At 41.4% G+C, this 12,599-nt stretch overlaps 1 pseudogene; it reads right to left on the bottom strand.

Annotated features, from left to right (window-relative positions):
- Nucleotides 1-10,319: 10,319 nt before the first annotated feature.
- Nucleotides 10,320-10,502, bottom strand: LOC123392853 (annotated as a pseudogene).
- Nucleotides 10,503-12,599: the final 2,097 nt, after the last annotated feature.

The following is a 12,599-nucleotide window of genomic DNA, read 5'->3' as shown; positions in this document are numbered from 1 at the left end:
TTAGGGCTGAATGGAAAAGGACCAGAGACAAAGATTTCAATATTAGGGAAGAGCTGAAAGCTACCAGGGATGAGCTTCACAATGGTCTCAATGAGTTCCAATGTAATCTAAATTCTCTCAATGCTAGAGTAACTGAGACAGAAGATAGAATTAGTGATCTGGAGGACAAACAGAGAGAAAGGATCAGGAGGAAGCTGGAACAAACAGCTTAGAAGCCACGAAAACAGAATCAGGGAAATAAATGATGCCATGAAACATTCCAAACGTCATAATTATTGGAATCCCTAAAGGGGAGAGAAAGAAAGAAGTCTAGAAGATATAGTGGAACAAGTTCTTCATGAAAATTTTCCAAATGTCATGAATAGAACCAGAGTTTATGTACTAGAGGCCGAAAGGTTTGCCCCCAAGATTACACATTCTTGAAAGTCCTCGAGACACCTAAAAGTAAGAATGAAGAATTATATTTGTAGGCAGAACCTCTTGAAAGCACTAGGACAAAGAAGATCCTTACGTACAGAGGAAAGCCCATCAGAATAACATGAGACCTGTCCACAGAGACCTGGCAAGCCAGAAAGGGCTGGCAAGATATATTCAGGGCACTAAATGAGAAGAACATGCATCCAAGAATACTTTATCCAGCAAGACTGACATTCAAAATGGATGGAGAGATAAAGAGTTTCCAGGATCGGCAAGGCTTAAAAGACTACGCAACCACCAAGCCGATACTACAGGAAATATTAAGGGGGCTTCTTTAAAGGAGGAAAAAGCCCAAGAATAGCATTGAACAGAAATATAGAGACAATCTACAGAAAGAAAGACTTCAAAGGTAACATGATGTCAATAAAAACGTATCTATCAATAATCACCCTCAATGTGAATGGCCTAAATGCGCCCATAAAATGGAACGGGGTTGCAGACTGGATAAAACGACAATACCCATCCATATGTTGTCTACAAGAGACCCATTTTGAACCTAAAGATACACGTAGACTGAAAGTGAGGGGATGGAGAAGCATCTTTCATGCCAATGGGCTTCAAAAAAAGGCTGGGGTAGCAATTCTCATATCAGACAAATTCGATTTTAAACACTAAAGACTGTAGTCAGAGATCCAGAAGGACACTACATCATTCTGAAATGGACTATCCACCAAGATGATCTAAGAATTGTAAATATCTATGCCCCCAATATGGGAGCAGCCAATTACATAAGAAAACTGTTAATCAAGATAAAGAGTCATATTGATATGAATACACTAATCATTGGAGATCTTAACCCGCCTCTCTCAGAAATAGACAGATCATCCAAGCAGAAAATCAATAAAGAAACAAGGGCATTGAATGACACATTGGACCAGATGGACCTCATAGATGTATACAGAACATTCCACCCTAAAACAACAGAATACTCATTCTTCTCAAGTGCACACGGAACCTTCTCAAGAATAGACCACATACTAGGTCACAAATCAGGACTCAACCTATACCAAAAGACTGAGAGGATTCCCTGCACATTCTCAGATCACAATGCTTTGAAACTGGAGCTCAATCACAAGGAAAAGTTCCAAAGGAACTCAGACACCTGGACGCTAGAGACCACCTTGCTTAAGAATGCTTGGATCAACCAGGAGATCAAGGAAGAATTAAAACAATTCATGGAAACCAATGACAATGAAGATACTACCATCCAAAACCTATGGGATAGAGCAAAGGCGGCCCGAAGGGGGAAATACATAGCCATCCAAGCCTCCCTCAAAAAAGCTGAAAAATCCAGAACACAGCAGCTCTCACTACACCTTAATGAACTGGAGAATCAACAACAAATCAAACCAACTTTACACATAAGAAGGGAAATAATCAAGATTAGAGCTGAGATCGATGAGGTAGAAACCATAGATACAGTAGAACGTATCAATGAAACTAGAAGCTGGTTTTTTGAAAGAATCAATAAGATCGATAAACCATTGGCGACACTAATCCAAAAGAAAACAGAGAAAGCTCAAATACATAATATTATGAATGAAAAGGGAGAGATCACAACGAACACCAAAGAAGTTGAAACAATCATCAGAAGTTATTATCAACAGTTATAGCCAATAAGCTTAGCAACCTAGATGAAATGGATGCATTCCTGGAAAACTATAAACTAGAAAAATTGAACCAGGAATAAATTGACAACCTGAATAGACCAATATCTAGTAACGAGATTGAAGTGGTGTTCAAAACCCTCAGAAAAAAAAAGAGCCCAGGACCTGATGGATTCTCCAGAGAATTCTACCAAACTTTCAAAGAATAAATAACACTTATTCTCTGGAAGCTGTTTCAAAAAATTGAAGCAGAAGGAAATCTTCCAGACTCTTTCTTTGAAGCCAGCATTACCCTGATCTCCAAACCAGGCAAAGACCCTACCAAAAAGGAGAATTTCAGACCAATATCACTGATGAATATGGATGCTAAGATTCTCAACAAGACCCTAGCAAACAGTATCAAACAGCACATTAAAAAGATTATCCACCATGACCAGGGGGAATTCATCCCTGGGCTCCAAGGATGGTTCAACATTCGCAAATCAATCAATGTGATAGAACAATTAATAAGAGAAGAGATATGAACCACATGGTCCTCTCAATTGATGCAGAAAAAGCATTTGACAAAGTCCAGCATCCGTTCCTGATTAAAATGCTTCAAAGTGTAGGGATAGAGGGAACATTCCTGAACTTCATCAAATCTATCTATGAAAGACCCACAGCAAATATAATCCTCAATGGGAAAAAGCTTGCAGCCTTCCTGTTGAGATCACGAACACGACAAGGGTGCCCACTCTCACCACTCTTGTTCAACATAGTATTAGAAGTCCTAGCAACAGTAATCAGACAACAAAGAGAAATAAAAGGTATCCAAATTGGCAATGAAGAAATAAAACTCTCTCTCTGTGCGGATGACATGATTCTTGATATGGAAAACCCAAAAGACCCCACCCCCAAACTACTAGAACTCATATAGCCATTCAGTAATGTGGCAGGATACAAAGTCAATGTACAGAAATCAGTGGATTCCTTATACACTAACAATGAAAATACAGAAAGGGAAATTAGAGATCTGATTCTATCTACAATAACACCAAGAACCATAAGATACCTGGAAATAAACCTAACCAAATTACCTCTTTGGATCTGTACTCAAGGAACTACGGAACACTCATGAAAGAAATTGAAGAAGACACAAAAAGATGGAAGACCATTTCATGCTCTTTGATCGGAAAGAATAAACATTGTTAAAATGTCTATACTGCCTAGAGCAATCTATACTTTTAATGCTATTCTGATCAAAATTCCACCGGTATTCTTCAAAAAGCTGGAGCAAATAATCCTAAAATTTGTGTGGAATCAGAAGAGACCCGAGTTGCTAAGGAAATGTTGAAAAACAAAAATTAAATTGGGGAGCATCACGTTACCTGATTTCAAGCTTTACTACAAAGCTGTGATCACCAAGACAGAATGGTACTGGCATAAAAACAGACACATGGACCAGTAGAACAGAGTAGAGAGCCATATGGACCCTCAACTCTATGGTCAAATAATCTTCGACAAAACAGGAAAAAATATACAGTGGAAAAAAGACAGTCTCTTCAATAAATGGTGCTGGGAAAACTGGACAGCTATAAGTAGAAGAATGAAACTTGACCATTCTCTTACACTGTACACATAGATAAACTCAAAATGGATAAAAGACCTAAAAGTGAGACAGGAATCCATCCAAATCCTAGAGGAGAACATAGGCAGTAATCTCTTCGATATCAGCCACAGCAACTTCTTTCAAGATATGTCTCCAAAGGCAAAGGAAACAAAAGCAAAGATGAACTTTTGGGACTTCATCAAAATCAAAAGCTTCTGCACAGCAAAGGAAACAGTCAGGAAAACAAAGAGGCAACCCACGGAATGGGAGAAGATATTTGCAAATGACAGTACAGACATAAGGTTGATATCCAGGATCTATAATGAACTCCTCAAACTCGACACACACAAAACAGACAATCATATCAAAAAATGGGCAGAAGATATGGACATACACTTCTCCAATAAAGACATACAAATGGCTATCAGACACATGAAAAAATATTCATCATCACTAGCCGTCAGGGAGATTCCAATTAAAACTACATTGAGATATCGCCTTACACCAGTTAGAATGGCCAAAATTAGTAAGACAGGAAACAACATGTATTGGAGAGGATGTGGAGAAAGTGGAACCCTCTTACACTGTTGGTGGGAATTCAAGTTGGCGCAGCCTCTTTGGAGAACGGTGTGAAGATTCCTCAAGAAATTAAAAATACAACTTCCCTATGACCCTGCCATTGCACTCCTGGGTATTTACCCCAAAGATACAGATGTAGTGAAAAGAAGGGCCATCTGTACCCCAATGTTGATAGCAGCAATGGCCACGGTCGCCAAACTGTGGAAAGAACCAAGATGCCCTTCAACGGATGAATGGATAAGGAAGATGTGGTCCATATACACTATGGAGTATTATGCCTCCATCAGAAAGGATGAATACCCAACTTTTGTAGCAACATGGACGAGATTATGCTGAGTGAAATAAGTCAAGCGGAGAGAGTCAATTATCATATGGTTTCACTTATTTGTGGAGCATAATAAAAAGCATGGAGGACATGGGGAGTTAGAGAGAAGTGGGTTGGGGTAAATTGGAAGGGGAGGTGAATCATTAGAGAATATGGACTCTGAAAAAAATCTGAGGGGTTTGAAGTGGCGGGGCGGTGGGCGGTCAAGCTACCAGGTGGTGGGTATTCTAGAGGGCACGGATTGCATGGGACACTGGGTGTGGTGAAAAAATAATGATACTGTTATGCTGAAAATAAATAAATGGAAAAAAAATGTTTTAAAAAATATAGACTTCCTTCAGTCCTGGGAATTCAACTTTGGATAGAAAGATTTATGGTGCTCAAATCATCCCATATTAACAGAGAAGGTATTACACCTAAAACATCTCTAGAAACGCCACTTATCTCTGTAACCTCACTAGGTGTCAGTGTGGAGCTTACATTATGTACATACATGGAAAAATGACAAGCTGATTCTCATGCTTGCTCTGTGTGGGAACTCCATGAAACTTACTAATTTAAGTCAACAGGTTCATCATACGCTTTTCTGTCAATGGACTTCTGGACAGCACCCAGACAGTGTGGCACCACCAGGTGTCTGAAAGTAGGAGAGGAAGAGTCAGAGGTAACAGGGATAGCGAGAGGAAGGGACAAAGGGGAATTGCATGAAGACAGGTGGGACGTGGCCCAGGAGTGTGGAGGGGGAACCATGGCCCACGGAGGAGGGGCTTTCAGTGTTGGGGCAAGAAAAGGCAGGAATCCCGAGCATCAGAGTTCTCTGAGCCCAGGGCTCCAATCTTCCTCCAGCGGCCATTTCACTTGGGAAGGTGAGTCCCCGTCATTTGACCTGGAAATGTGGGACCCAGCCTCAGAATCTTTCAGGGAGAGAGGTGGCTTGAGGGAGAGCATGCTGCTCTTTGGCAGGTAGTGTCTAGTGCTTGCCCTGTGGGGAGGTGGCCCTGAGCCATCGCTCTCCCTGCCCCTGTCCCTGCTGCATTCCTCCTGCACCAGCAGGGCCTATCTCAAGTTCCAGAACCAGGCCCCGAGTCCTGCAGCCTGGAACTGACACAGAGGCACAGCTGATCTCAACCCAGAGTATTGAGAATAAGGTCCATCTTCTCCCTCTGGAGCTAGCAATGTGCACTAGGATGAGGGGTTGCTATCCTCAAGTTCACTGCCCATCCTGACACAGGATGTTAGGTGGATGGCTTCAATCCCTGCAGCCTTCTCCTACAACCAAGCAGAAATGTCATACTTCACCAAGCTTTCTTCTGCCTGTGAAGAGATGGCAATTAGTACTCGAAGGTAACATTGGTTCCTTATCAGACTGATGGAAATGATTTCATCCATCTACCATATCTAAAGCACCTATCATTGAAAATACGATCTAAAGAGACATGCAGTAATTCATAACACATGTGAAGCTCCCTCTAGGTTTGCATTTTGACCCTGGCACCTATGTGTCACTGAACCCTTTATTGGCATGGTCAAAATAAACTCTCACGATCAAGATCATGGTGCTAGATGATGTCTTGTATCAGTGTACTTTCATATATCCTGGCCTGACTGGAAATTATTCCTAAGAGGAAAAAGAAGGAAAGAAAAAAATTACAGTAGTGTAATTGTGTAGTATGACTATTTTGGTGGGCAAATGCATCTATCTTTACATTTTTAAAAAATATTTTATTTATATATTTGACAGAGATCCCAAGTAGGCAGAGGCAGGCAGAGAGAGAGGGGGAAGCAGGCTCCCTGTTGAGCTAAGAGCCTGATGCAGGGCTCATTCCCAGGACCCTGAAATCATTTCCTAATCCAAAAGTGGAGGCATCACCCACTGAGCCCTCCAGGCGCCCCTGTAACTTTCCATTTTGTATGTCAGTAGTCTTATTATTGAATGGAGTGGTGCAAGTACTACACATTATGTAGTGACATTGTCAAGTTCGGTTCATTCTTCACTCACAGAGAAAGAAGGAAGTGATTTCTTTGTGTCTGAGGCGCTGACACAGAGGCCTGCCCTGGTCTAGAGAACAGGCTCCCTGGAACCAGAGCTGCCTCAGTGCCTCCCGCTGAGCAGCCCCAGCTTAGAGCATTGCGGGGATTCCCAGGGAAGCGGGCAGAGGGCGCCCAAGCGCCTCAGGCCAGCAGGGGCACTTTGTCTGCCCATGCACCACAGCAGATTTAGGGAGCAGAAGGCTCACCATGGCGTCATCTGACGCTGCGTTCCTCACAGCCAGAAGGGTTTCTGCCACCAGCTGAGGACCCAGAGCCCCTCAGAGGGCCAGGGCTGCATTTGCAGCCAGTTCTGATGCTACCCTGGAGAGACCCTCGGGGCTTTGCAGCAGGTTGGTGCCTCCTGTGGTGCGATGTAGAAGCGGCCTTGTTGGCTGAGAGCTGAGGAAGGGGCTCTGGGTGGCTTCCAGAAACCTGGTGGTAGGTAAGCCGCCTCATTGTTACATTTTTGGTGTTGTTCCCATGGTTTGGTCCTCATTTTCCTCGAGGATATTTGAACAAGACCTATTTTACTCAAGGATCCCTGGATGGAGGGGTCGCGGGAATGCCATACCGGAGATGCCATGGTTTGTTTGTTACAGAAGCTGGCTTGTTTCTTGGGAGAAATCCCGACTCAAGAGGAACAAGAGCAGCATGTAGTAGGGAATTAGCTGAAAACACAACTTGCTGGCTCTCAGGGTGTCTTAGAAGAATGCACTTGGGGCCCACTTGCAGATTACTGTTGCAATCAGAGCCCCCAGGTAAAACAAAGTGCCGTCCAGTTTGTAACCTTCAAGGTTAGAAGTATCAGCAAATGTTGGGTTTGTTGAGAAGGAAGGAAAACTGAATGTAGGCCAAAGAAGCGGTGACTGATCCTTTGGTACATTGGGGAACTTCGGAGAGGTTCACTCTTGTCAGAGACAGGGGGCAATTTGAAAGGCTGTTAAGAACCAGAAGTGCATTGGAGGCATCTGGTGGTACAAATCTTTATGGCTTTTCATGGGTGAGGCCTGTTGGAGGAGGTGGGTGGCTGGATAGAGAGATGAGAATAGAGTTCTGCTAGCTGGAATAGTGGGACACCCATGTGCAAGATCAAGTCCATGTCCTCCTTTTGGCTCCCCATTTATGTGGAGTGGTACTGTGTCATAACACCCCCTACCAAAACCTCTTCCCTCTGCTGTGACATTCCCCTTATGACTTTGTCCCGTCTGATCAAACGAAATAAGTCAGTCAGAGAAAGGTAGGTACTATACGATTTCACTCATTTGTGGAAATTATGATATAAAGCATATGAGCGAAGAGAAATTAAAAAGAGGCACACTACAAAACAGACTCTTAAATAGAGAACAACCTGTTGGTAATCAGAAAGGAGGTGTTGGTGGGGCAGATGGGTTCAACAGACGATGGGGACTGAGTTGTATTCTTGTGATGAATGCCAGCTATTGCATGGAAGTGCTGAATCATTATTATACACCTGAAATGAATACAACAGTGTGTGTGAGTTAATTGTACTATAAATTACAACTTCAGGAAACTTTCCTTGGAGGAATTTCAAATCAACAGTCAAGCTCTTTGTATTTAGTGGTTTTGTGTTTCAGTGCCAGCAAAGCCTTTTCTAGTTGGCATATCCCATGTTGGTTGAATGTGCATGACAGTTGTAAACTACTCAAGTGAACCTTGAGGAACAGAGAGGTTTAAAAGGGAGAAACTCTCTCCCACTCCCCTTGTTAGGTTGTATCTCCTCAAGATTGAAACCAGTGAGCCAGCATCACCTCACTGGGCATGGTGTTAACACAAAGGATTTGAGGAACAGCAAGTACAGAACCAAAGTAAGGAGACAATTCCAAACCATGTGTTGTTTCTAAACCAGGGCTCTACATATGATAGGAGCGAGCTAAAAATATATATTGGCACTTGTTTGGACTGAAGGAGGGAGGGTTTCTCCATATGAAGGCCAACTCAGAATCCTGTATGCCTCCTGGAAGTGTCCTCCATGAGTGGCTATGAGCAAAATAGTGAAATACTGTGAGAGTGCACTGAATGAAATCAGGGAGTGTGTTTGGGGACATAGAGTACACTGAAAAACATGAAGCATTCATTAGAGAACGTGTTGTAAGACTAGGAATACTTCCGGGACATTTCCAAACAGTATTGTTCTTTCAAAAGAACAGTTTAGAACTCTATGTGTTATCAAAAGTTGTCTGTTATGTTGTAAGTTCAGAAACCATGCATTTGGATTGGAATCAGGATTCAGTTAATAGTAGAGGTAAAGGAATGACTTTTGAATTCTGAACCATCTAAATGTCTAGAAATGCTCACAAGATCAAAATTAGTGTTTTCTGGGAAGGCCATAATCCAAAGAAGTTTCTTCCTTTTGCAAGAGACTCAGAATGCAGAAAATGACGTGTTCTTTGCACAGAATATGGAGAAGGAGCAATAGTAAGGAGAGGAATGCAGGCCTGGTCCATACATGTGGGGAAGGCTGTCTCCCCAGATGATTTGTATTTCAGTTGGTGCAGTATTAACCTTCTTGTGACCAGATGATGTATAGGTCAAGTCAGGCTTTGGTTCTTCCTTTAAAGGTGTCCCTGGACCCAAGAGTCCATTCCCTGGAGTTTGGGAGTGCAAGGTTTTATTAGCAGTATTGGAGAGAGGCTTCTCAGGGGAGGTTGGAGAGAATCTTTGTGGAGATTTTTCCCAACAGAATCTCCAGGTTGCAAGGTGTGGCAGTCAAGGTAAGTGTCCCCTGGGAGTGCACTATGAAAAAGTCTGATCTACTGCAGTGTGGTTAGGTTGAATAGAGGCAATTCGATCTTTGCTTTCTAGAAATACATCCCCTTTTCCCAACTGTGGGTCCAGAGAGGCAGTGGTCGAATGCACATCGAAGACTGATTTCCACAAAGGGGTGGACTTGAGATTTAGGAGTGACAGCAATCCCTTTGACCCAGGGAGCTGGAAAGTCTCCGTAGATTTTGCCAATGGAGTCCCCAGTAGTGTGGTCATTTTGTGAGACTAACTTTGAAGACAGAGGACAGTAACATACAATGAAATATTTCTAAAACTAGCAAAACATCGCAAACTGGTGAAACGCCTGCAGGGTAAAGTGGGTTTTCTGGTCACTGTGTATACTTCAAGAGGGCTTCGCTGGGAGGGGTAATTTTTTTCTAACAGGATTTTAGCCGCAAAAGAGTCATTGGCCTTTCTCCAAGGGAAAGCGTTTGTCTAGTGAGAAGACATAGGCACATTAACTAACACTTACTTCTATCCATGAAATGAGGAAATTGCATGAAATTCAGTTGCCAAATGTCAGATGGTTCATTGAGTGGTTTAAAATGCCCAGGGGAGGTATCGGTTTGTTTCCCAAGATTGTATTTTGGGGAAGTGGGACAAGCAAGGTATGCCCTTTTTGCAGTCTTTGCAAAAGGTCTTGTAACATTTCCCCGCCAATAGTGGTTCATGAACTCTCTCAAGTTGTCAGCAGACCAATCTTTTAATGCTGGTACAGTTGTCAGGAATGGGAATTATAGAATGTGGGGCAGGGCCAGATTGTTCTTTGCTCCAAGCCTGAATTCCCTCTTTTTTATCATTTTGTTTATTTTATTTATTTAATATTTAATAAATATTTAAATATACATTTAATAATATTTAACTATTAAAAATAATTTATATTTAATAAATATCTAAATATTTAAAATATTTTTATTATATTTTTATCATTATTTAATTTTTATGTCATTAGATTTGCAACATTGTTTCTCCTTGTCTGGGCCCAATTCCTGGGCATGTCTGGTCAATATTAAAGACATCACAGCCTATATTCTTTTAGGAATTTTCAATTAGCAATAATCGAGCCTCGGATAAACCTCATTGGCTATGATACTGCCACTGGCGTCAGGTTTCACATGTAAGTCTTTAATCTCTTTTGAGTCTTTATTAGGCATAGTGTAAGGAAGCAGTGCAATTTCATTGTTTGTGGGTGGCTGTCCTCTTTCCATATCATTCGCTGAAGAGACAGATCTTTTCCCCATTGTGCATTTCTGATCTCCTTTGTCATGGGTGAATTGACCATATAAGAATGGGGTTATTTCTGGACTGTCTGTTGTGTTCATTGATGTGTGTGTTCATTTTTGTACCAGGCCTTATTGTTTTGATTACTACAGCATTGTAGTATACCTTCAAATCTGGAATTTTGGTACTTCCAGTGTTGTTCTTCTTTTTCAAGATAGCTTTGGCCACTCGGGGTATTTTCTGTTCTGTTGGATTCTTTGTTCTGGTTGAGTGAAAACTGGTGTTGATATTTTGGTAGGATTGCATTAAACCGTGGGTTCTTTTAGGTGGTATGGACATTTTAATCTTCGTTGTCCCAATTGCGGAACATGGCATTTGCTCATGAATTTTTTTCTGCCATCTTCCATTTCTTTCACCAGTGTTGGATAGCTTTCAGAGTACAGGTGCTTCACCTCCTTGGTTAAGTTTATTGCTAGGTGTTTTAAACGTTCTGCAGTAATTGTAAACAGGATTGTTTTCTTAATTTCTCTTTCTTGACTTACCTTAGGAGTGTATAAAAATGCAAAAGATCTCTGTGTATTAGCTTTATATCCTGAAACTTCACTGAATTCATTAATCACTCTAGTAGTTACTTGGTAGAGTCTTTAGTGTTTTCTCTGTATAGTAGCATATCATCTCAAAAGAGCGAAAGTTTCTTTCCTGTGGTGGAAAACCAATGGGAATCTATGGCTGGCATGTCAACCTACAGGAAAAAACATCAGACCAGTGTCTAGAAATATATGAGAAGTTTATATGTAATCTTTTTTTTTTAAGATTTATTTGTCTTTGAGAGAGATGGGGCAGGGGAGAGAGAGAGGAGAGGGAGAGAGAGGGCTCACTTAAGATACTCTTTTGAGCCTGGGCCCTATCTCAGGGCTTGATGTCATGATCCTAAGATAATGATTTGAGCCAAAATCAAGAGTTGGGTGCCTAAAAAACTGAGTCACTGAGGTGCCCTGAAGGCTTTTTGTCATCTTTCAAAATTTGAAAAAGAAATTCAAATCAAGAACTGCTAACATGCTTTTCAAAACATTAGTCATAGTAGGCAGTACATTGTTTTTGTTTTTAGTTCTTTAATTTAATTCCAGTTAGTTAGTATATATTACAGGTTTCAGAGGTAGAGATTAGTGATATCAGTCTTTTATCAAACACAAGGCTCATTGCGTCACATGCACCCCTTAATGCCCATCACCCAGTTACCGTATCCCTCCACCATCCTCCTCTCTAGAGGTTCTCAGTTCTTTTCCTATGATTAAGAGTACTTCTGGTTTGTGCACCTCACTGGTTTCGTCTGGTTTTATTTTTCCCTCTCTTCCCCTATGATGCTCTGTTTTGTGCCTTAAATTCCACATACTTTCACTAGTATGATAGTATGATATCATATGATCATTGACTTCCTCTGCTTTATTTTGTTTACAGTAATACTTTCTAGTTCTATTGTCATAGTTCCAGTGTCATTGCAGATGGCAAGATTTCAGTTTTTGATGCCTGAGTGGCATTCCATTGTGTGTATATGTGTACACACACACACAAACACACATTATATAATCTTTATCCATTCATCTTTTGGAATGGATAGGAAGACTGGAATGGATTGGAAGACATCTGGGCTCTTCCCAGTTTGGTTATTGTGGACATTGCTGCTGTAAACATTTGGGTGCATGTGCCCCTTCAGATCATTACATTTTGTATCTTGAGGGTAAATAGCCAGTACTGTGATTGGTGGGTCGTAGGGTAGCTCTATTTGCAATTATTTGAGGAACATCTGTACTGTTTTCCAGAGTGCCTGTACCAGCTTGCATTCCACCAACACTCTAAGAGGATTCCTCTTTCTCTGCATCCTCACCAACATCTGTTATGTCCTGACTTGTTAATTTTAGGCATTCTGGCTGGTGTGAGGTGGTATTTCATTGTGCTTTTTTTCTTTTATTTAATTGTGCATTTGAAT

The sequence above is a fragment of the Mustela putorius genome, unplaced genomic scaffold, assembly GCF_011764305.1.
Source record: "Mustela putorius furo isolate JIRA1106 unplaced genomic scaffold, ASM1176430v1.1 tig00000633_pilon_pilon_pilon, whole genome shotgun sequence".
Taxonomy (NCBI): domain Eukaryota; kingdom Metazoa; phylum Chordata; class Mammalia; order Carnivora; family Mustelidae; genus Mustela; species Mustela putorius.
The sequence above is the reverse complement of the archived record's forward strand: the minus strand, read 5'-3'. Positions and strand labels throughout refer to the sequence as shown.